General features: G+C 54.0%; 1 protein-coding gene across 1 annotated transcript in view; it reads right to left on the bottom strand.

Moving 5' to 3' along the window:
• LOC309608733 (uncharacterized protein) overlaps positions 1-25,832 on the bottom strand; it is a gene marked incomplete at its 3' end in the record, with an annotated part of 305,981 nt that overhangs the window by 254,584 nt on the left and 25,565 nt on the right. The gene's annotated exons all lie outside the window — the stretch shown is intronic.

Raw genomic sequence — 25,832 nt, 5'->3', positions numbered from 1 at the left:
AAGACGGAGTGTTCCCTTGGAGTTCAATTTAGACACGAAATGATCCAGATTCTGGTTAATGGTGAGGAAGGAGGTTCTGCCCGGCGGAGAAATGCAATCAATGATCTTCGGCTGTTTGCTGGAGGCCTCGCCGGCGTCTCTTAGCAGCAGCAGGTCTGGCAGTCAGCCTTGGACGAACTGCACTCAGGAGTTGCCTGAGACCATTTCAAATAAAAACCTGCCATGAAGAAGGTCATGTGTCTGCCTCTGATTTTTAATTTTTGAGAGGGTTTGATTTTGAAGTTTTAATGTTCAGTCTGTCTACTACTACTTTGCATTTTTTTCTTAAAACTATACAATATGAAAATATATGGCTATTTCACCATGGTCTCCAGTCTCGTGCAGTTTGCTCCAGCTTGCTGCACAAACGTGGCAGGTCCTGTGTCTGCAGGACAAGAATGGGGCTTAGAAGTTTTTCCGTCTCAGGCCCGGGATCAGAAAGTTGGTCTCTAGGGACTTCCCTGGTGGTGCAGTGGCTAAGGCTCTGCGCTCCCAATGCAGGGGGCCCAGGTTCGATCCCTGGTCAGAGAACTAGATCCCACACGCATGCCGCAACTAAGACCCGACACAGCCAAAAAAATAAAATAAAATAAAGGGGTCTCTAGACACAGGGAGTCCACGTGGAAAACCCCGCTCCAGCCAGAGGCTATGGGGCAAGCAACTGGGCCTCGCTGAGCCTCAGTCGCCTCATCTGTAAAATGGGACAAATAACCTAAGCAGGTTTTGTCAACATTAAACAGGCTAATCCTGACCCCAAAAGACCACTTGATCTGAGTCTGAAACAACTTTGCAGAAAGAGGACAGACAGGCCCAAAAGACAGACCCAGGCTGCGGGCGGGAGCAGCCCAATGACCTATGTGACCGGGCATTTAGGTGGGGATGCTTATCCCAAGTCCCAGGTAGGTCAGGGCAGAGCCTGGCCAAGACCCCCAGTCCTGCCTCCAGTTAGGGGCTTGGTTCCCAGTGGGTCTCAGGGAGGCAACTGGGTCAGAGGCTGGTCTGAAATGATGCCAGTTCTTCCACACACCACACACGGCTTGCTGTGGGGACAGAGGCCCACTGCCTCACCCCCTTCCCGGGTCAGCCAGCCCCGAGGGAAAGGCCTGCTCTCACCTGGAGCCTTCAGCACGGGGAGGGGCTCTGGAAGCATCCATGGCTCCTGCGGGGACTGGAGATACAGCTGGGCCTGTGCAGGCCGTGGGCAGCGGGAGACCCTCCCTCAGGGCTCCTGACTCACTGCCCCCCTCTCCCCACCCCAGCCAAAGCCAGCCCCCAAGAACCCACCACCCTAATGGAAGAGAGGAGTGCAGGACAGTGGCCCTTGGCCCACCGCTGCTTTTTGGAAGCCAAACGAACAATTTGTATCACAGGTATTCTAATATACATATTTTTTATCCCAAAATATATATGCTCTTCTAAGAGTTTTCCCTGGAGACATTCTCATGGATCTGCATAAAAATGTACCTGTGAGATCGTGCTCTCCACCATCTTTACAAGAGTAACACGTGAGGGGCCATTGAAATGGCACGTCCATGAGACAGACAGCTGCAGACAGACGCGTGTGACGTGAGAAGAGTTTGAAAGACGTTATAAAGTAAACAATGTAACCTCAAATCGTCTGCAGTTAAGTTTTCAACATAGGTGTATATTCCGTGTGTGTGCACACGGGCACTTAAGAAAAAAATAAACCAGAAAAGGCACTCAACAAAATCTTAGCTTTCATCCCTGGGTGTCGAAATGCAGGTGGCTTGGTGATTGCAGAGAGTAACGGTGAGCAGTCTGGGCTCTGAAATACAGGCGCTTTTCCTCTTCGGGCTACTTAGTCTACCCTCCAGATAACATATGGTGAGCATGAATCGCCTGCGCACCCCAGAAACAAGCATTTTAAGCAATTAGTAGGATCTAGCTTGTGTGACACATCACAGCTTACCTTCAGGAGTCTGGAGCCAGTGGGTCCCACCCCACATAAGGGTGTGTGCACCACACTGGGTGCAGGAAACGCAAGGATGATACACACGGGACAATAGTTACAGAGACAGCACACGTGTCACAGCCACTCCGTGCCCGATGCTATTCCCAGCACTTTTAACCCATTGATTCGTTCCTTCCAGCCCCACTGGGGAGGAGCCCTTAGGAGCCCGTTTTACAAACAAGTGCCCTGAAGCACAGAAATGAGTAACTCGGCCCAGGTGGCCCAGGCTGCGGGTCCCGGACACGCGTAGTCCGGGTAAGGGGTCCCCCAAGTAGTGTGGGACGCGCCAGCCCAGGTTGGGGGGGGCAGTGACCTCCGGCTCAGCCACCTCCTCCAGGGCCCAGGGCCAGGCAGAGAAAGCGGAGGAGGAGCCTGGGAAGGGGCTGGGGCGAGCGGCCCCCTCCCCTGCAAGGCCGGGCTGGGCATGGGGCAGGGCCGTAGAGAAGGTCTGTGGACCTGCCCAGGGAGAGGCAACCCTGGTCACGCCATCACGTGGCTCCTGCAGCTTAGAACATCCCTGCACGGACTGTGTGGTGTCTCTCCCTCCCATGCACCCGGTCAGGAGGGGTCACGGCCCTCACCCTCCCACGAGTGGGGCTCAGGGGGGCCTGGGTGGTGGCCTAGGGGAGCAGGCCCTCTCATCTGCCCAGGTCAGCATGGGCCTGCAGCGGAGACCAGGAGGCCAGCCCTGTCTGTGTCGGAAGGAAGGGCAGCAAGAAGATGAAGTCCAACCGGCGGGGAGGTGGTGGAGACCCGTGACCTACGGGCGGGGTCCTCCAGAGCAGAGCCCCCGTTGCACCCTGGTGAGCGCAGGTAGCTGTGATGGCCACTCCCACACTCTGCAGGGGAAACTGAGGCTCAGCGAGACAGCGGACAGGGTGACCCCCCGTGCGGATGCGGGGCTGCAGGTGGTGGGGAGTGAAGTGAAGGGCGAGCATCATTTGTCAAGGCCTCCGGCGCCAGGCTCTGGGCCAGGCCTGCGCTCACCCAACACCTCACTTTGACACCTGGAGCGATCATCCCTATTGTTCTGTGAGAAACCTGGGGCTGGGGAGTGAGTGACTCGCCCACGTCACACGGCTGGCAAAGGGCAGAGCAGCTGTTGGACCCAGGAAGGGGACGAGCCCAGCTCCGCACCGGGCCCTGGGAGCCAGACACAGACGGGGAGAAAAACAGTGACCACACAGCAGGACAAGGGCCAGGATGGGCCACGTGGTGGGGACACCTCATCCAGACCTTGGGGGTGAAGGAAGGCTTCCTGGAGAAAGTGGCATGTCACATGAGTCAGCAAGAGTACATGGGTGTGACCAGGTTCATCAGTCAGCCCTTGCTGCATAACAAACGGCTCCAAAACTCAGCTGCATCTGGCCAGAAGCATTTACTTTCATGCCCTCGATCTACAGGTCACCTGCAGAAGGGCTGACCAGGTTGGGTTTGGAGGGCTCCTCGCTGGAGGCTGGGTCCAGGGCCGTCCCTCCAGGGATGAGCACAGAGGGTAGTCTATCCACATGAATACACGTCGGGTCTGCAGCCTGACATTCCTGGGGTGGGAGAAGCAGGGAGGGACTGGGAAGAATGTTCCAGAATGTTCCAGTGTATTCCAGGCAGCAGAATCAGCAAAGGTAGAAGCTCAAGATGAAGGAGAGCCCAGGAGTGGGTGAAGGCCAGAGCGTGAGAGAGTGGCCTGGAGAGGTCAGAAAGAACCAGACGCCCTGAGTGCCGCATCCTTTCCCTTGGCTCTCTTCCAAGAGTAGGGACAGCCGTCCTGGAGGGAGGATATGGGAGCAGAGAGCCCAGTGGCTGTTCCATGTGGTCACTGGGCCAGAGAAACCCAGACGGCACAGAGACCTCTTTGTGAGAGTCCAGGGCCCCATCGCCACCTCTGGTCCACCTAGAATGTCCTCAGCGCCCTGCTGCATCCCAGAGGGGCTGCCAGGGGTCCTCTGTCTGAGCCTCATAGAAAGAGGTTTCTGAACATGTTAGAAACCAAGCACAAAACACCTTTTCTCATCTCTAAGATGTCTAGTGTGGGGACCTCAATTGACAAAATCAGTATTGGCACATACATTTCACTGCATTTTCCCAGCGAATTCCCAGCCGTCCCCACTTCAGATTTCTCACACACGCCCGTTGTGGCAGAGTACAAGCGGGTAATTAACTCCCCACACCTCCAGTGGAAACCAGTCCTCTTTGTTTCTTGTCAAATTCCTTTAATTATGAACGTGCAGTTGGCCTGCTCATAAAGTCATCTTACACGGGAGGCAGCCTGCCTTCTGCCATTCCAAGTTTTAAAGAAAAGTTTAATGAGCCTTGAATTTTAGCAAAGAAACCAAACTTTATAAAACACACTGGTGGGTAGAGATTGGAGAGTCCCACCTCCCGCAAGAAACCTTCCCTGGCCAGCCAATCGCATCTGACAGTACCTCCTCTGGGCTTCTACAGAACCTACTGCCCGCATCCCTGGCCCAAATGCCCACCCCTCCCTGGACACAGCCCCTCCCAACGTGACTTGGCAGCTCCTCCCAGGACAGGCGGAGTCGGAGCTTCCCCTTGAATCTGGACGGGCCTTGTGACTTGCTTTGGCCCAAAGCATCCAGCAAAAGTGACATCACCCCCTTCTGAGCCTGGCCTCAGGGGCCCCGCGGGCCTCCACTCCCTCCCAGCTGCCAGGCTGACCTGCTGCCGGACCAGAGACCCGATGTAGCAGAAGCAAGCTGTCCCCGGCAGCCAAACCTCAGCTGGCCCACCCTCTGATCCCCGATGCAGGATCCAGCCCAGTCAGCCCAGCCCAGCCCAGCCTGGCCCAGGCCAGCCAAGCAGACCTGCAGACACAGAGAAATAAGAAGCGATTGCCGTTTTGAGTTATTAAACGTGGGGGGGTAGCTTGTTACACACTGAGAGCTGACTGATGCAGCAGCCATGAGCCTCAGCTTTCCCATCTGTGAAATGGAGATGCCAGTACCCGCCCCAGCCTAGGGCAGCCACCGCGTCCTTCGAACTCGGTCACCTAAATCCCTCCCGAGGCGTGGGTCCCCAGCCCTGGCCCACCTCACCCACCTCCAGTCTGAGGGGACCCTGGGAAGAGCGTTCCAAAGCACACAGCTTGCCCTGACCCCCGACACCTCAGGTTACCCCAGGGGCACCTTGGCCCTGCCTCTTATACGGGACACTGGGCCCTTCCTGCCCTGGCTCCCCGCTGCAGCGCCCACCCCACACGCCCCGCCTGCCACCCAGAGCTGCCCCATCCCTGCCCCGCTCTGGACCCTTCACCCACTCTGTTCCCTCTGCCTGGGATGTACGTTCTCCTCCCAACCCTCCAGCTCCCGGCAAACTCCATCTTCAGGACCCACCTTCCCTGATGGCCCACGGTCACAGCCAGCGTCTGCTGAGTCCCCAGTGGGAGCAGTGGTCCCCAGTGGTCAGGAGTATAGGTAAGCCCCGGGCTGGGCCCCACCTCTGCCACTGACCAGCTGGGTGACCTCAGGGCCCTCACCTGGCCCCTCTGAGTGTCGGGTTCCCCATCGCTAACATGGATGTGATTCTGGAACAGTCCCCACTGTGTTGTCACAAGGAGCGGGTCGTCCACGTGAAGGCATGTGCCGGCATGGAGGCAGCTCACACTTGACGGGGCCGGGGCTGAACACCAAGACTGAGACCCCCATCCCTGTGCCCCCTCCAGGCCCAAATCCTAGTCGACTTAGGGGTCCTCACAAACCCACCAATTTCTAACTTGGGGATATTAAAGAATGAGGGTCCAAATGTGGCCTTTCAGCCACAGGACTGGAATGGGGGAGACACGGGGGTCCGGCCCTCACTGCCTCTGCCCGATCAACCTGCCCCAGCGGGCCGCGCATCTCTCCTTCCACCTGGCTATTTCGAGCTGCATAGACACAATCTCCGATCCCATCCGTGTAAGGTAATTAGTTCACCACCCGCAATCTCTGCTTTTTGAAATTTATCCAGAACTCGCGAAACCCGCTGGGCTTCATCTCAGATGCCGGCGCTCTTTCATCTTCCCAGCCCCCTTCATTAATCCTCACGCACCAGCTGGGGTACCACAGCCCGCCTCTCCTCTCCCGGGCCTCAGCCCTGCAAATTGACGGGAGCCTTCCCGTCCCTGGCATTTGCACCACGGGAGATGGTCTTGTGTCTGTCACCGGCCGATCTCGCCTTTCCCTGCCATTTGCAGAAAGCCTGAGGTCCCCAGCACAGGGAGGTGAGGGCAGATTAATTGGCAGAGCCAGACAAGGTCCGGTCCGCCTCCAAAGCAGGTGCGGGGCAGTGGAGAAGTCGCCGTTTAATTGGTTACCTACGACCCTCTCCTTCTGTTTTGGATTTAATTCTAACTTTTAACATTTGAAGCCACATCAATATTAATTACCGATGCCTCTTTCTGAGGCCCCTCTCACCCAGGAAAGGGCACGTCCATTCCTCAAAGGCAGCAAGGCAGCTGCAGCATCTGTGGCCGAGGGTAAACTTGGAGACTCTGCATCAACAGGCCCCTGCGGATGGGGAAACGGAGGCCCGGAGAAGTGGTGCCTCCCCAGGCCCGGGTGGCACCCTGATTCTGGAGCACCCCCTCCACTGCCCTGTGCCTGCTCCTAACGTCTGCAGGTCATGGTGGGGGGAGGGGGGAGGAGAAGTGGACAAAGGGACAAAGCCACTTGTTTTTGCTTTCCGATCCTCCAGCATCCCTCGGGAGATTTGGAAGGATACTCCCTTGATGTTTCTTTCTTTTCTTTTTTTCTTTTAATTTATTTATTTACATTTATTTTTGGCTGCGTTGGGTCCCTGTTGCTGCGCACGGGCTTTCTCTAGTTGCGGCGAGCGGGGGCTACTCATTGTTGCAGTGCGTGGGCTTCTCATTGTGGTGGCTTCTCTTGTTGCGGAGCACGGGCTCTAGGCGTGCGGGCTTCAGTAGTTGTGGCACATGGGCTCAGTAGTTGTGGCTCGTGGGCTCTAGAGCGCAGGCTCAGTAGTTGTGGCTCACGGGCTTAGTTGCTCTGCAGCATGTGGGATCTTCCCGGACCAGGGCTCGAACCCGTGTCCCCTGCACTGGCAGGCAGATTCTCAAACACTGTGCCACCAGGGAAGCCCTCTCTTGATGTTTCTGAAGGACGGCAACTCAGCCTTGCCACCCGGGCACCGGTCTGCCGTGCCGCTCTTTCAGAAGGGGGACGTTGAAATGGCCGTGGAAGCCTGAGGCCAGGCCTGGGTGGAGGGTCTCGGGAGCCAAGCCCCGATCCCCCTCGGCGGGAAGAGCATGGCGACCCACCTGGACACTCCGGCCGCTGAGGACGCTCGCTCCTGTCTGCAAGCACCGCCTCCCCGCGGTCCCCCTGCCACTCAGGGCACGTTAGCGAGAGACGTGATCAGAAAAGGCCCGAGACTGGCTTCGCCGGCTCGGGCTGCTGCAGCAGAATGCCACAGACTGGAGGGCTGGCACACAGCGTTTATTTCTCCCTGCCGTGGGGGCCTGGGGGGCCCAAGTTCAAGGCGGGGCCGATTTGGCGCCTGGGGGAGACAGCCGACTTCCACAGTGTTTGCAGATGACCCCCTTCTCGCTGTGTCCGCCCCATTATAAGGCACTAATCCCATCATGGGGGCATCTCCCCTGTGACCCATTCATCTCCCAAAGGCCCCATCACATGGAGGGGGGCGTGGTTAGGCTTCACCATATGAATTTGAGGGGGACACATTCGGTCTATAGCAGGGACTGAGATGCAGGCGTGCTGTCCCAAAGCACGGGCGTTAGATCTCCTCTAGGCCACGGCAAAGGCTAACCCAGGGCTGATCCCAATCCACCCCACCTGCAGGGGGAGGGGGAGTCCAGTGCCCCCGTGGCGAGTGGGTTCTGCGGGGCCCCAGGCCCTGAGGTCACCGTCCCCAGCCAGGGGCTCTGGGACAACCACGTCCCCTGTCAGGGAGGCAGGTCCTCGGTGCCTAATGGGGAGGGGGCGCCAGGCTCCCTTTGCTCGCCCTTCACGCCTCCACCTCGTACGTAACTCACGCTTCCTGGGTGCCCCTGTGTCCAGGTGCCAGGGACGTGGGTCCTCACTCCTGCGGATCTGCTGAGGGCCCGACTACCGTCGGCAGAAACAGGTGCTGACGGATCGAAGTGGAGAGAAAACCCACTAAAGGATGTGGAGCATCTCAGGACTAAGAGGCTGGAGAGGTGGGTCTGGGGTCAGCCAGCAGGGGCTGGGGGGGTTCCCTATACCCAGCCACGTCCCAGGCACTGGGGATGCAGCAGGAAATGCATGAAAAGACAAAGCCCCCCATTTCTCCCATGCTTGCTCCCAGACACTCAAAATGCAAAGTACGGGCGGAGAGCATCGGATGAACGGAGCTTTGGGCACCTGCTCAACCCCCAACCCCGGCTCACACCAGGGCGACTGGTTTCACCAGTGGCTCTTACTAACCCTAATCAGATGCATCCCTGGGGGCTGGAGCCTGTCGCCAGGATCTTCCTCCCCAGCAGGCCCCACGGCCACCTGCCTGGACTTGCAAGCCTTCCTTTTCCAGAAGTCTCCACCACCGGCTACAGAACACGATCCTTTGAGCTGCCCACTCTAATTGCAGGCAGCGATTACTCCCACAGTTTCAGGGACAACAGCTAGGCTAAGTGGCCGTCCCCAAAACCCATTTCCTGGCTGGCTGCGCACCGAATGTTCTTTCCCTCTAAGTAAAATAAACAGGCCTGAACTCCCTGGACTTTTCTATTTGCTGTCCACTAAAGCCTTCTAGCTCCTGGGTTTTTATACAACTAAGATTTATAGTATCTATTCTCACCAGTGCAGAGTCCCCAGATAATGTTAATAGATGGTTAGTTTTGCCAATAAATCCCTCCTGCGGTGGAGAGAAATATCTATTTCAGATGAGTTTCTCCGGAGTGAAATCCACATTCCAAGTGGTGGAGGGTATTGGGCTGAACTGATTCCACTCAGCAGGCACGGGCCCCTCTGCAGGGTCCAGCCTGTGTCCCCCAACTCTGCATCCTGGTACCCAGAGAGATGCCAGGGCTGATGGGGGGAGGGCAGCCACGCTGGCAAAATGCCCCTGAGGTGGGTAGACCAGCAGGCCGCTCCTATAGAAGTCTGGCTTGTCTGGGGACCTCTGCCCAGAGAAGGTGTTTGATGAACGCTCACCAGTTGGGCAATTGATCAGCCAAACACAACATCCTCCCCCGGGGCAGCTTCCTCTCCCGCTCGCTGCCAGCCTCGGGTCACCCAGGCGACAATGTCAGAAACAGAACTGACCCCTCCTCTTCCGGACACCCACCCCCAAGCAGTCAGCTCTCTCTGCTTCCAGCTCATCCCTCTTCCCAGGGCTGCTGACAGGGTCTCCTGACATCAGACTCCCCCCGCCATCCATCCTCAGCCTGTGGCCAATCCATTCATCCTGAAGAACTGACCATCCTGGGCAAAAACCCTTGCCTCTCCAGGGTCTCCATTTAAAGCAAGAACGGTGAATGTCCAAAGGTATTTGTGGGGACGCTCCCATGGCATTCAACGCTCTCCCAGGAGGGGACACAAGCCACCTTTCTAGGTCCCCACCAGTCCCCCTCACTCGCCTTGGACATACGGACCCACATTGGCCCCCTGCTCCCTCACCCCCCAGCTGAAGTCACCCAGGCTCCTGAGACCCAGCACAGAGGCCATCAACTGCAGGCAGTTTTCCGGTCCTCTGGTCTGCTGAGAGCAACCACACGCAGTGCACTGTCCCTGTGCTGGGAAGAGGGTAGAGGACACAGCCGCCTGTCCCTCCTCCCGTGGATGCCCTGGTTAGAGCCGTGGGTGAACACCTGCACGATGCGGACAGCAGGAGCCGTCAGAGCCCTGGGCTGGTCCCGGGGGGACAAGCTGTCTTCCACCTGCCAGGTGGCCCCAGGTGGGTGAACCCTCCAGAAACGGGGCAGAGGACTGGAAACCAGCTGTCGATTCCTCCACATGCAGGAGACTGCCATTCCCTGCAGGAAGCCCCCCGTGGAAGCAGAGGGGCTCCAACTCTGCCCCTAAGGGAGTCCAGGCTATTTCTGGACTGAATGGCTGGGCATCGTGAGGACCCCAGAGCCTCCACCTCGGCCTCAAGGACCATCTGGTCAACAGCATCGAAAGCCTCCACACCCAAAGCCAAGGCCCCCAGGGCAGTGCGCACACTGGGACAGCCTGGAGCAGTCTGACCCCACTCGCCCTTGCTGACTGGCTACCCTGCCAAGGGACTCACCTTTCCTTCTCTACCCGGAGGCCAGCCTGCCTCTCTCCAGGTCTCACCCGTTCTGGGCAGGCCTGTGTTTCCCTCCCAGAAAACAAGCTTATTTCTCTTTTCCAAGTGTCGTGATGGTGGGGGCGAGCATCTCCCAACCCCCTCGCCCTCCCCCCGACCCTGCGGCCATCACTTTCCCTGCTGAGGCCACCTGCTCCGGAGCACCCAGAGGTGATGTGAGATTCTAGATGCCACGGTTCAGGGGTGCACGGGGGCCCTGAGCCGGCCCGGGCTTGCTGGGCCTCAGAAAAGCTGGGAGGACAGCAGCGCCCAAGGTGACGGGGGTAACAGCTGTCGATGGTCACGCCAAGGCCACCAGGGCTGGCAAAGCTCTCAGGGGCCTCAGGTGAGAGATGGGAAAGGACTGGAAAACCCTGTGACGTGTGATTTTCAGGAGGAGACTTTCGCTTCAGGAAGAGAACACTCAGAGCAATCAGTCCTGAAAACTGAAAGGAAGGGCCTCACTTTCCTGGGCTCCCGGCAGAGAAGAGAACAAGAGGACCTTTTCCAGCGGGTCCGCTGTGTCCCAGGGAGCGGGGGCCGCTTTTGTCTCCATGCTCATCTTGGCTTCCTCGTTCCAGGAGCCAGCGGGCCCCGGAAAGGACAGAGCCTCGCTTTCCCCACCGAGGGAGGGGGATCCGGGCCTGGGGCGTCCTGGCCGGTGCAGGACATGGGTGGGCTGCATCTCCCAGGCCCTCACATGGGAACACGGGCACGCGGCCTTGCTTTTCTGTCCTCGCGCCCCACGGGCAGCTGACCGTGACAGGCAAATAAAGGCAAGTTGATTGAGATTCCGACCTGGGGTAGGAGGGGGGCTGTGGGGAGGATTCCTGCCCTTCACCAGAGGCGGACAGCACCCCGGGAGCTGGATCCTTCTCAGTGCTGAGATCGTGTCTCCTCACTTGCTCATTCATTCATTCATTCATTCATCCCAAAGTACCTGTGGGTCCCCAGGCCCTAACAGGAGGGCTCTGGTCACGGGGACTCCACCAACATTAACGAGATTTCTCTCTCGGGCACTTACATTGCCCCAAACTGTCCCTTCTTGTATCACGGGAAACAGCCGCTGGACCAGAGTGCCCGCCATTACCACCCCATCTGTAGAACTTGACTCCAGCCAGGCAAGGCTGACGGGACCAGTGGTGGGTGGTGGTCCGCAGAGGCCCAGTCGGACCCTCTCTCCTGAACCCTGGGGTTCGAGCAGCAGAACCTGTGTCCATAAGGGTCCTGCACGCAGATCTGTGGAGCCAAGGACACGACCCCAGAGGTGGCACGGATCACGGACAGGACAGGGGGACGGAAATGTCACCACACGCACTGCAGTGCTATTTGAGTTCTTACCTTGTGCCCTCTTAACTTAGCAGAGGAACTGCCACTGTCAATGCCTCTTTGAGGATGGGGGTGGTGACACTGCGGCCGTCCCAGCTCACATGGTGGCGGGAACACCCTGATGACCGGCCAAGGGACACTGAAGGCCACACAGCCTCGGTCCGGCTCCCCGTAAGAGTGGCCCCTGGGAGCAGAGGTGGGTGCTGAGAGGCTCAGCAAGTACGGAGGGCCCCCCCCACGCCAGGCCGGGCGCAAGGCCCACCCAGTGCTCCCCGCTGCACCCCTGGACCAAGGAAGACCAGGCTCCAGCCCGTGCGCGCCTCTAGAGCACTGCTCACTGCTGGGGGCTCACGGCGGCCCCCCTCAATCCCCTGCCCGTTTTCGCAGCATAACAATCGCTGGGTGTTCCCCCAAGATGCTCAGAGTCATTCACCCACGAAATAGCAGAGCCTCGTGCCTTCCAGATAAACTGACCATTTCTCAGAGCCGCCCGGCCTCCGGCCCTTGGAGTCCTGGGGACGAGAGGACCACAGAGGGGATTCAGGGTGGACACCGTAGAAGAGCTTTTCTCTCTCCCCTTCGCTGTGGTTAAAGTCTTCACAGCCTCTCCCCGATCTTTGATGAAGTGGCGTTTAATACTGTTTTATCAAGTTTCCCTCTACAAGGGATTGCCTTGATCCAGGAGCTAATTGTATTGACATTAACCTGTTTTAACAGGTCTAAAGTATCAATAAATCATTCTTTAGTAGCTCTTCTTATTACAGCACTTTATTAATGTATTGCACTTGAAGTGACAAATAGCCCGAGAAATCATTGCTTTCCTGGATTATACTTTGTCTTTTTAAGTCTTTTCTTTCCTCCTGGTAGTTCGGAGACTTCTAATGTTGATTTAGAGGTGAATAAAACGAAGGCAGGGCCGGTGCTGTGCGTTGGGCTGTAACCCTCCACAGTCCACCGGGGCGCCATTTCACCCGGACAACAGCCATTCGCTCGCCCTTCCCGTCTATAAACAACCAGAATTTGAATAATTGCATGTTATTTACTTGTTTCTCTGTAAGAAGGACCTGGGGATGTGTATGATCAATATCTCTGAGAAGGGTTTGAGGCTGAGAATTACAAGGAACAATCTTCATTTAGGCTATTTCAAAATATCAAAATCGATAGATGAGCAAAGAAATAAAAAATGCAAAAACTTCAATGAACTTTAGAAGTTGCCAAAATCTAGCTCTGAGTTTACTGGAGGCCAGAGCAAAAAGAGAAATACTTTCTTTTTTTTTATTGAAGTATAGTTGATTTACAATGTTGTGTTCATTTTAGGTGTACAGCAAAGTGATTCCGTTTACATATATATATTTATATATATATATATTCTTTTTCAGATTCTTTTCCATTATAGGTTATTACAAGATATTGAATATAGTTCCCTGTGCTGTACAGTAGGCCCTTGTTGTTTATCTATTTTATATATAGTAGTTTGTATCTGCTAATCCCAAACTCCTAATATATCCCTCCCTGCTTCCCCTTCCATAACCATAAGTTTGTTTTCTATGTCTGTGAGTCCGTTTCTGTTTTATAAATAAGTTCATCTGTACCATTTTTTAGATTCCACATATAAGTGACATCATATGATATCTGTCTTTCTCTGACTTACTTCACTTAGTATGGTAATCTCTAGGTCCATCCACATTGCTGCAAATGGCATTATTTCATTCTTTTTTACTGCTGAGTATTATTCTATTGTGTATATATACCACATCTTCTTTATTCATTCACCTGTCGATGGACATTTTGGTTGCTTCCATGTCTTGACTATCGTGAATAGTGCTGCTATGAACACAGGGGTGCATGTATCTTTTCAAATTAGAGTTTTCTCCAGATATATGCCCAGGAGTGGGATCGCTGGATCATATGGTAGCTCTACTTTTAGTTTTTTAAGGAACCTCCATACTGTTTCCCATAGTGAGAATCTTGATGATTGAGTTTTGCGACCCCCTTAAATTCTGTGCCTGAGGTGCATGCCCACCTGTCCCTTTGGGGTTTCCCTTCTGGAGCCCATTTTTAGCTGAGATTCCATTCTCCGCGGATGGGTGTGGACGACCAGCCCCCTGCCAACCTCGGCCATTTAGCGTGGAGCTGCTAACATGCAGCCACTCAGGTCTATTAAAATCCTGTCTCTTCCCTGCCATGCGTTAAGGAGAGATCCTTTTCTCCCAGTTCCCACTTCCTGCTTTCAGCCCGGAGAGAATAATTTATTCTGTTGATCCCTAATTGACTTCAGGTGGTTCCAATACCAAACACTGACACCATTCCGTTAATGAATAATTTCTTTGCTTAAACTGATTTCAGTCTTATTTGGAAGAAAAGAATAAGAAAATTAAAGCCACAGGAAGCTAACACAGCAAAGAATGAAGCATATTTACATATGCAATCAGGCACCCCCTCTGCCCTAGGAAAAGGCCGGGGAGAGAGCTGCAAACAGAAAGAACAATCCACGCCAGGAAAACTCTTCATACGCGGGACCATGTGCTCTGGGCCCAGGAGGTTGATGCTGTAAAGTTGGGGGACTGGGGTGCCAATGCCACCAAGGGCCCCGTGCGGCCAGGACGCCCAGGAGGCTAAGCCACTGAGCCACTGCGTCAGACACCTAGAACCTTCCATGGCTGGTGGGAAGGCCATGGGGACCCTAGGCTCTCCTTGGTCACCACCAAGGGACCCCTGCCTGGTCTTCTGGAAGAGCCATGCTCACCGAGGCACAGCCTACCAAGGGCAGGTCCTCCCGGCAGACAAGGAGGGAGATGCCCAGAGCTAGAAATTGGAGGGACAGGCTGACTGTGGGGTTCCAGGCTTGCAAGTAGTTTTCACTATTTATTTAGCGGCTGGGGACGGCTGTCTGGGGTGAGTGGGTGCAGCTCAAAGCCTGCTGTGGACATCACGCTGGCCAGTGACCGCCCCCCACCCGCATCCTGCAGAGCCCAGCTCCTGACTCTCCACACTGCTGCCCGCAGCCCCATCTAGCTCTGTCCCCGTCAGGTCTCGCCGAGGCATTCAGGGTGTGAACGCTGCCTCTCTTCCCCCCCCATCCCCGGGCCCTGGGGGCGCCAGGCCTGTGGGCAGGAAGGAGTCAGATCTCAGACCTGCAGTGAGGGGCACAGGCAGGCCAGGCCAACTGGTCATTTCCATCAATTCATTCAGTGAACGACACACTGAGGGACCAAAGCAAACAGGGCAGCGGCCCCGCCCACATGGGGCCGATGGACGTTCCGGGAAACTTGCCTTGGGTGTGAATGGAAGTTCACTGCTGGGGCTGAGGGCCCACAGGCGTCTGGGTTACACATCTGTTACTGCAGGACTGAATCTCCCCGACAAGCACGAGGCGGGCACCTGCTTGAAGATGAAGAGAGGCTTGGTTCAGAGAGGCTAGGTTCAGAGAGGCTAGATCCCCTGCCCGAGGTCACACAGTACATAGGTGACCTTGCCGAGATGTGAACGCAAGCCTGTCTGATTGCCGTCCTCTTAGCCACTAGACTCTAGACCTCAGCAAACTAGTTCCATCGAGGTCCAGGCAGTAAATACTTTACACATTGCAGACCACTACTCAACTCCGCCATCTCAGGGTGAAAGTGGCATAGACAATATACAGTGGAATGAACCCTGTTGTGTTCCAATAAAACTTTATTGACAAAAACAGACTATGGGCCGAATTCAGTCCACGGGCCATACTTGACCAACCCCTGCCCTTCCATCTTATCATATCATTTGCAGCTCCCTGAGTGTATGTGGCATTTTTGGAGGGGTCCTGACTTGGTCGGGGGGGAGGGGGTTGAGAGACAGAAGAGAACCAGGTGCTGTTTCAGTAGGTAGGTCTCTCTGAGAAGGTGCTGTTTGAATATGCCTGGTTAGGAAGGGGGGCAGACGGCATAGCCAGCAGATAAAATTTAGAGAAGACAAAGTATGGGTCAGGGATCTTTCAGTTGTACCTGGCAGAATTTCAAGCCAAACTACACTAAACAAACAACAATCACAAACACAAGATTCCATGGTGCACATCTGTGGGACACTGAAGCAGTGAGGTGGCTTCAGGAGTGGCTGGACCCAGCACCTTGTCAGAAGTCTGTCTCCTTTCTCGTCTCTTGGCTCCACTTTCCTTTGTCCATCAGGCTCCCTTTGTGTCACAGGGACATCACCGCCAGAAGTTCTGGACCTGCCTCATCCTCGTTAGGATTCTCCGTGAGAGCAAGTGGGCTTTTGGCTGGTGAAGTTTAGAATGCGGGAAAGTATTTCACTCCCTCTCAGTGCTCCACCAAAACATCAGTAAGGAGGGGTTTTAAGGTATAGAACAAGAAAGGAGATTCCAAAGCAAGATGCTAGAAACTGCAGAACAGCCTATGGCTGGTAAGTGATTTAGCTGGCCTGAGTAAACCAAATCCCAAACATGCAGCCTGGAAATTCGAGGACCAATCAGACCGACACAGCTAGAAACTGAGAAAGCAGGCACTTCTGGAAGCTGAGATGAAGGGAGGGCTGACAGACATGAAGAGGACTGGGGGGGGGGGGTGGGTGCGTGCAGAGACAAGGGAGGAGCAGTCAGGAAACACTAGTGCAGCCTTGGGGCAGGTCCTGGTTCCCCCTCAAGGGATACACATGACAATATCTTTGAGCTCTTTATAGAACTAAAACCCCCAACACATGGAAGTTGTTAGCATTCTTCATTCCAGAGAAGATCACAGTTTGATAACCTAGAGAAGCTCATCAGGAGACCCCCTGAGGCCAGATGAAAGGAGTGCAGGCCCTGCACACACCCTGATCCTTATCAGAAACCCCCGCCCTTGAACCACTGCTGTAAAACTCCTCAGCAAATCCTCCCAGGTTGGGACACAGTTTTGAGGGGCACGAGCCCACTGTGTCCCCCTTTGCCTGGCAAAGCAATAAAGCTGTTCTTTTCTACTTCACCCAGAACTCTGTCTCCAAGTTTCGATTCAGCACTGGTGCGCAGAGGCCGAGTTTTCAGCATCAAAACTAAACACAGGCAAGGTCCCCAGGGAGCAAGCAAGGCTTGAGGAAGAAGAGGATTTCCCTTCGTATCCTCAGAGAAAGAGATATTGCATCCAGGAAAGAAAACCAGGAGTTCCAAAGAAAATGGAGGGGAGGGCATCATTTAAAAGGCAAGAGAGGGTGGGCGGGCTCTGTCCAGAGGTGGCTGGGGGCTTGGGGTGGGGAGGGGCGTGTCTTAGGCAGCCGTCTACTGATGGGTGGGGCTGTGTCCCTGCCCTGCTAATTGCTTGGCCTGGAGCTTCCCTGCACTGGGTCTTGGAGCTGGCGGGCTGGAGGGAGGATTCCTCTGTGGAACTGCCAGCACCTGGGTCCCCATGGTTGACTGAGTCCCCAGGGATGGCTGTCGCCGGTGCCCATGTCCCCAGGGTGAGCTGCCGTTGCCTCTCGGGGAGACTCTCCAAGACCAGCAGGTCACAGGCAGGGAGCTCACGTTTGATGCCTAGTATCTGCAAGACGGCACACAAGCCCTGAGGATGCAGGGATGAACAAAACAGACCCTCTGCGCCCTCAGAGAGCTCACAGTCTTCCTAGTCTCCTTAGCTGCTAGTGGAGTTCAGGTTGGCGGAGGAAAATCAACTGGGGAAAGGAGGCTTCGGAAGCACGAGGCCCTGCTCGCGGCCACCAGGGCAGAGGAGGCCCAAGCGGAAAGTCAGATCGGCCACTGCCCGCAGGAGCACCCACTGTGTAAAAGGAAGAAACTGGTTTTAGACCTCTGACTTCTTTTCAGAATGGAAACAAGACAGCTTTTTATTTTTTCCTCCACCCATTGAATGCAATGAACAGTAAAATAAAACACTGGTTTGCAAGCTCAAAAAAAAAAGAAAAAAGGCACAAGAATTTCCCAGGAAGGAAGATCATTAGTTCACAAATTTAAAAGGCCACCGAGTGCCCAACACAGGCAGATGAGAATGGACCCACACTAGGGCACGTCACTGGGAAATTTCAGAACCCAGGCCACACGAGGAAGATTCTTCAGCCTTCCGCATGGGGCCAAAAAGGGGCAGGAAAACAGGTCACATGCAAAGAATCGGAGAGCAAAATGGATTTGGACATCTCAGCGACAACCCTGAAATCTAGAATACAGTGAAGCGAAGCCTCCCAAATTCTCACGGGAAATAGTTCCCAACTAGAATTCTTTACCCAGGAAATCACTCAGACAAGCATGAAGGTAGCGTGATGACATTTCAGAAACACAGGGTCTCAAACTTTAACTTCCTTGCGTTGGTCCTCAAGCAGCTACTGGTGCATGGCTCCAGCAAAACCAAAGCATAGAAGAAAAAAAGAAGCAACAGATCAGAAAGTGAGGGAGCCATGCAGAGAACTCCAGAGGGAGATGGGAGAGCAGCATGGAGGACGACAGTCCAGGCTGGGATGGTCCAACCCAAGAGATAGACAGGCTTAGACGCACAGACCCTCCTGTCCTGTCAACCTAAGGACAGACACTGGCTCCAGTCGTGATCTGAGCTGGGCTTGGCCACACACCGAAGGAGCCCCACGTCCCTGCCACCCTCTGCTTGCAGGACCTCTGAGAGCACTCAGGGCAGTCCCCAGCCGCGTTCTGCAGGGACTTGGTCTAGAAACCATGAAACAGAAACACGGGCCACTCCGCAGCTCAGGCCTCGCCCACCGATTTTCCCAAGAGGGACTTGCAAACCCTCAGGGAAGCTGAAACCAGCCTCGAGGCTGTTAACACCTCTTCCTCTGAGGGGACGACACGCCCTTCCTTACATGTCACACATGTGCTGCCCTGAGGGTCTTCAATACTTCACAATATCGTCCTGGATGATCCAGAAAGACAAGGAAGGAATGAGACAAGTCAGGCTCCTCCTCCAAAGAATCCCTACAGAGGGGTCCCTACTCTGGGATCACTGCTTTGGGGGCTCCAAATATTAGAAACATCCCCCAGAAGTCACTCATTAAAGAAGCCCTGGGTGCACCCCTCACTCCATCCCAGCCAGACCTGTGCCCCAAACCCCCTGAGAAGCTCTTCCCACCTCCCTGGCTCTACCAACAGGGTGCAGGGCCGTGCTACCCTCTTGTCAGAGGCAGACACTGATCTCAGAGACAGAGGCTCTGGGAGGAGGAAGCACAGGGCGGGAGGAAAGTCTAGTTGTCGAATTCCTCCCTCAGATAGCATGGATGTGGTCAGTTTGAAACCAAGCAGGACCCTGTGGGGCTCCTGGTCACAGAAGCCTTTCTGTGTCCCCCGTTTCTTGTTTGTAGGGAATAGACTCCAGCCTCCATGACCTTCCTGAGTCCCAAAGGCCAGATTAAAGGAACCAGAGAAACTCATCAGGAGACACCTGAGGCCAGATTAAAGGAGTGCAGGCCCGGCACACACCCTGATCCTTATCAGCGACCCCACCCTTGAACCATTACCATGAAACTCCTCACCAAATCCCCCGGGCTAGGACACACAGTTTTTCAGGGCACAGAACCCACCGTGTCCCCCTTTGCCTGGCAAAGCAATAAAGCTAATTTTTTCTGCTTCAACCAAAACTGTCTCTGAGATTCCATCCAGCCCCGGTGCACAGAGGCTGAGTTTTTGGCATCAAGTTGTTGTCTGTCCATCATTTCAATTCGGTTGTTAGGAGGGCATCCTGCCCAGTAGTGCCGAGGGACCACTTTCTTGCCTCTCCTTGGACAGCATTTCTGTTTCCGAAGGTCTCACCAGTCAGGAGGCACAGGTAAGTGTCACACACGGAAGCTGGGAATGATTTTGCAACCTTAGGTAACTCTTCTCTGTTTACATTTATGTAGAATTAGATGGAACATGAATGAAGCTTGGTATCTGTTCTTTGCAGTGTTGCAGGAATCTTGACATTGACAATGAAACATGAGGAAAACTGTGAGAGAAGTGATTGTGATTTTATATGATGAAATTAAAATAGGATGTTTCCTGTGTTAATGACTATGTATAATATGCAATCCCTGAAAAAAGAAAAAAAAAAGGGGGACTTCCCTGGTGGTGCAGTGGTTAAGAATACACCTACCAATGCAGGGGACACGGATTCGAGCCCTGGTCCAGGAAGATCCCACATGCCACGGAGCAACTAAGCCCGTGTGCCACAACTACTGAGCCCATGTGCCACAACTACTGAAGCCCGTGCACCTAGAGCCCATGCTCTGCAAAAATAGAAGTCACAGCAATGAGAAGCCTGCACACTGCAATGAAGAGTAGCCCCCGCTCACCGCAACTAGAGAAAGCCTGCGCGCAGCAACGAAGACCCAATGCAGCCAAAAATAAAAATAAATAAAAGAAAAGAAAATATTCAATCCCATTACAATGATTAAACCTTATAAGTAAAATTTCAAAGAAATTTGGTTAATTTCCTTCAATACCTGTCTTTAAGGGTTTTATTGACCGTCCCAGCTACTACTGCCTCGGCAGATCAAAAAGTTTCTCCAAACTGAAATTAATTTTTAAAAACTTATCTAAGAACAACAATGACTCAAGAAATGGTGTCTAATTTGTCACTACTGTCAATAAAATGCAAATTATGTGAAAAATCTTAATTATAACAACATAATTAGCAATAGTGCTGAAATGAAGGCAAGAAAATAAATTTTATAGAATAAACATACAATAATTTATAAATTATGCATGTTTTGGTTTTATTATTCATCCAAGCATTATTGGCCCATCAACAGAACACTCAGGCATCTGCAATAATAATTAAATTCAGTTCTCTTTGATATTTTGCCAGCTTTCAGTTATCAAAAAATAACCCGTAATTCTATACATCTTTTCAGTTTTGTTATTATGAAGGTATATTTGTCAAAGCAGGAGGCTAGAACATTTTTTATTTAACAGTTCATTAACTTGATTTATAATTTATAAATATTTTGACATATGGTATGTGGGGCTGTGTTTGTACTCTTGCCCCGAGCCCCACAGATGTTAGGGAAGGAGGGAGATAGGGTTAGGAAGGAGTACACAGAGGCTCTAAGGTACCAGAATATTCTATTTCCCAACCTAGGTGGTAGACGCGTGGGTGTTTGTCTTGTTACCTTTCAGTAAACTGTATTTATATTTTACCCATTCTTTTGAATGTATGATATATATGACAGTAACAAAATACAATGAAAATGAGGCTGAGAAAAAGAACCTGCCCTGTTTACTACACAGAAATCGTCTGCTTACCAGAAAAGGTCACATACAGGAAAGCACATTGTAAACCCAAAACCTTGCTCCAATGCAAACTGCCCTTATTGTTTATCTGCCTCTGGCCTGGGGGTTGGATATTACTAGCTCAGTTGAGAATGAAAATCCTGTTGACATTTTCCTTACCAGAATTTTTAGTATCATCTTTTCTTCTGCACTGACTGTAAACACACTACTCACCCATTTTGGAAATTTTGGAAACTATGAATAAAAAGCAAGCATACATCTTACCACCCAGAGAAAAGCCCTGTGGAAACACTGACCTATTTCAATCTTTTAAAAAATATATCTGTCTTTCGATCTGTAATTGTGTATGGATGAGATCAGCCTCCAAATAAAAATTTTTTACCTGGTTGTTTTCCTCCCTTAATATGCTAGACATTTCCCCATGTTATTGCAAACTCATTGTAAGCATCTTTGGCTACATAATTTACTTAATCACTTCCTCATTATAGGACATCTAGGCAGGTTCTAATTTCTCACTCTCACGAATTACTCTGTGATGAATAAACAGTACTCTTCCTAAGTCTTTGTGTGGACTTTGGATTCTTTTCTTAGGACCAATACCTAGAAATGGCCTTGAGAGTTGTTAAGATTCCAGACGTGGCTCTTGAAGACATTTACTTCATAGGTACGTATCACTGAACTTTCTCATTTGAGCGTGGACGTTCTGGCACCCTGGAGGGCAGCGTTAGTTACTAAGCGAGTCTGAAAGCCACAAAGAGGCAAACAGGCTTGAAATCCCAGCCTGGCTCTGCAAACATTGTCGGATGACCTCAGGACAGTCACAACCTCCCCAAGCCTTGATTTCCTCACCTGTAACAAAGATAGAACCATGACTACTACAGGTACAGTACTTGTAAGGATTACAAACAATGTACACAAACCCCTAGCCCAATGCCTGGCACACAGTAGATGCTCAATAAACAACCACTAACACTAAACTTTTTTCAAGTGTCCTTCTAATTTTTCTGGAAAAAAGGTCCCAGGCCATACTCTGATTGGCCTGCCTGGAGTCACATGCCCCTCTCTGAGCCAGTTACCATGGGCTCTGATTGGCTTGCCTGGAGTCACGTGACTGTCTCTGAGCCAATTACCGTGAGCTCTGATTGGCCAGCCCTGGGTGTCTTGCTCATCCTGATATGGGAGGTTGACAGCTTATTTGAACTGCAAGGACTAAGAGTCGTGAGTCCCCCAGAGAGGGATTCTGCTACCAGAGTGGGATAAGGGGCTGAACCACAGATGTCCAGGGCATCTATAACAATGCCTTCCATGCTGCTTTTTTGGGAAAGGGCTGGGGTCCCAGACAACCCCCTGGGGACCATGTGGGCATGGGAGAATAATCCCCATAGTAAGTGTTCAGATGGGGTGTAAAAACCAAAGCAGAACTAAGGTGAAGATCGCTGCTGGCTACCACAGAGGGTTCTCAAGACGCGGAGCACAGTTGACCCCAATGAGCTTGAAAATCTTTCCAACCTTGAAAGACTGAAACTACGGGCAGGTCTAGAAAAGGAGTGAGTTCACCAAGGGCTTTGATGCCTAGGGAAACCGATGCCTCCGTTGGGACGCCATGGACAGGGCCTTCACTGCTAGGACGTGAACACGCCAGCTGGCCCTCCAAACCCAGGCCTGTCCCAAAGCCACTCATCGGAGAGGGGTCCCTGAACCCCGGCAGAGGTGAACAGGGCCAGCACTAGTTGAAGGCAACGGAAACAGATTTCATTCCATCTGCTGCAATAGAGAGGAGGGTCCAGAGTACACGAAGCTCACCTTCAACCTGTGCAGCGGTGACCGGGCATCTTAAAGGGAGGACGAGGGTGGAGCCGGGCTGGAGCAGAGGCAGAGCAGTGGAAATTTACAAAAAGCAGGGAGGTGGCCCATGCAACAGCCACCTGGGTTTGCCATCTAGGGCTGATCCAAATGCTCCTCCCCTCCCACGGACGCTGGAGACAGGGCCCATCTGCCGGCGCTGGGAACAGTGGCAGCCTGTAGCTTTCCCCGGCCAGGAACCCAAGGGGCCTTGAGCTGCTAGAAACGATGCCAGTGTGGGTTCACGTCTCTTGCTGGGACTGGAGTCTGCAGTCCTTTAAGGCCTGGGCCGAGGCCTCGTCAAGAAAAGGGCTCAGAGGAGCCTGCGCTTGGTGGAGAGGGTCGGTCAACCCTCATTTGGTGCCACTCCACCATGGCCTCACCCCCCATATTACAGCCATTTGAGTACTTAACTCTCAGCCCCAGAGCACAGTCAGATGCCCAAGGACTGGCTTCCAGCTCTGCATCCCTGGTGCCCTGCACAGGGCATGACAGAGGATAAACTCACGGTTAAGTCAAGGTGGCTGGTGCCCCAATGACAGACAGCGGGACGAGCTGGGCTGGGCAGGTACACGGCTCCAAGCCCCTCATAGAGGGACATAAGAGGCTCAGCTCTCCAAGCCTGAATGCAGGGATTTCGATCCAGGGATCTGGATTTATGAAGCTCAGGGAGTGGTTTTTAAAGCTCCCTGACGATCCTGATGTTTAGCCGGAGCTGGAACCCGCTGGCTCAGTACCTACAGATGCGCCTCTCATGTGACACTCTCCGCTGCACAAAGACGGGCCTCCAGGTGGCTCCCACCTGGGTCCTCCTGCCCCCGCCTCCGTGCTGCCCATCGGGGCACGGGAGCCATGGCGCCCGCTTCCGCCTCTACGCTCCTCCCTTGGGGCTGACAAGTCCTCGGACTCAGGTCAGGGTTTGAGGCAAACAGACAAAGGAAGCCCTCCAGTTCAGTTGGCTGGAGAACCATTTGGGCCCTAAGGCTGACCCCCCGGGGCTGGGTCGGGCCAGAGCTTGAGCCAGCAAGAAAGCCTGCTTCGCCCAGCCCCACCAGCGGTCCCCTGCTCGCTCAGGGGGCAAGATTGTTCCCGGTCATTCCAGAGTCCCCGGTTATAACTCAGCTCTGTCCAGTCACCACTCCCACGGGAGCCGCCAGTCACAGAGGGTTAGGGCAGGGAAGGCCTGAAGAGCATCCCACCCGCCACCAACTCTGACAGACAGGGACACTGAGGCCTGGGGTGGCGCTCCGCTCAGGAGAGCGGATTCCATTGCTTCTCCCGCAAATCCGTCTCCATGCCTCGTTTCCTTCATTTTCATCCAAAGTTTGGGCACCACGGCCAGGCACAATATTCTTCCCAAGTTAGTTTAGGGGTTTGGTTTTGAAAAACTGTAGAAAGGGCGTGTTGACCTCTGCCTGCCGTGTCCATCCCTTGGTGGCCCCAGATTCGAATTCAAAACTGCACTAACTTTCAAGATGGAAAGAATTAGTTGGAGGAGGAAAGTGGACGGGACAAGACTGGGGACTTTTCTAGGCCTTTGTGGGCATTGCAGAGACTGGCTCTGTGCAGGTGGAGGGAAGGCTGGATGGGCTAGGGCAAGTGGGTTTCCTGGTGACACAGGGGACAGAAGCCAGCACCTGGCTGGCTGTCGGGTGGACCCGAGGCTGGGCTTCCAGAGCAGAGGGGGCTGCAGGACAGCTAGCCCACTGCTGGCAAAGGCAGCGACTTCCACTTGACACTGTCTATTAAGTGGCATTATTCAAACCCCGCCAATCACTCAGACCTGGCAGATTGATTTTATCTTAAATCTTTAACCCGTGAAAATATATCAAAATGCAGCTTTTTACAACCAGACACGGTGACAAAACAGAAGTTATGTCTGTACTCGGGCAGCGTCTGCTGATGCCACACGCCAGCAGAGGCCGCGCTGTTGCCATTAGAGGGAAGGTACCGAGGGGGCAGGCATCTCTGTTTGGGTCACAGCGGGGTCCCTGGGGCATACAGCAGTCCCTCCCTGGCCCGAAGCAGGCACCTGGCAAATACATGTTGAATGAACAGTGAACTACCCGGCAAATGCACCCGTAGCAACTACTCTGTGCAGGCCGTGGCCAGTGGGGGGCGGAGAGGGCGCGGGCCATGGGGGGAGAAGCAACCAAGACCCCCAGGCAAGCACGCAACACCAAAGGGGCTGGTGCGGGGCTGTGGGAACAACCCACCCAGGCCTGGGGCAATCTAGGGGGGCTTCCCAGAGTCGGTGATGCCTGGTCCTAAAGCAAAGGGGATTCACAGGTTTTTTTAAAAGTAGAGAAAGGTGAGTCCAGAAATATGGCCATCCATTCACTCAAGAGCTATTCACGGAGCCCGTACTGTGTGCAGGAGATGCAAGGGTGAGCTAAGATGGTCAGGCCCTGTCACTGAGAAGCTGACGGCCTAGGAGGACAGACGTCCATGAGAAGGAGAGAACCACAGCGCCGGGCATACGACAAACTAGGACAGGTCTGCAAAGGAGGGAACCCGGCTCCAGGGGGAAGGCAAAGCCCTGCCGGGACCAGGCAGAGAGCACGACACGATAGGCACCCAGGTGGGACCCATGGGTAAGGGGCCTGGGCCTCACCCCACTGGGGCCCCAGGGAGTCAAGGGGGCGGTTTTACTGCCGAGGGAGCCACGCCATCGGGGGGGGCAGGAAAGTCTCTGTGGCCCCCTCCTGAGGAATGGCAGGGGACAGGAGAGAATAGAACGGGGTCCCCATGGGAAGGTGCTGGTTCTCCAGGCAAGAGAGAGCAGGGCTCAGGGCCACAGCCGCAGAAGGTGCTGGAACACTGGCCAGTAGTAGCCTGGCCCTCTTAGCCCCAGCCCTCATCTTAGCCGGCGCCCAGAGGCAAAGCGCCTCATCTTGGAAATTTACCGTGATGCTCACGACCCCTTGTAGCCTGCAGCAGCCCTGAGCAGGGCCAGGCAACCAGCACTGCCCACCTCAGACGAGAGACCCGGGCTGAGACAGGAGGCAACGTGTCCACGGCCCTGGGGAGCTGGGCCAGCTCTGCTGAGATCCGGCCCAGCCAGCCTCGCCTGGACCCAGTTCTGGCTGGACCTTCCTTTATTCGTCTCCGGTGGCCTCTGGGAGAAACCAAGAGGCTTAAAGCTACGTGGGTTTATTGTCCTACAGCACTGGGATCAGAAGTCCAAAGTGGGTTGGCAGG

Source organism: Balaenoptera borealis (assembly GCF_965194805.1).
Source record: "Balaenoptera borealis genome assembly, chromosome: 13".
NCBI lineage: Eukaryota > Metazoa > Chordata > Mammalia > Artiodactyla > Balaenopteridae > Balaenoptera > Balaenoptera borealis.
The sequence above is the reverse complement of the archived record's forward strand: the minus strand, read 5'-3'. Positions and strand labels throughout refer to the sequence as shown.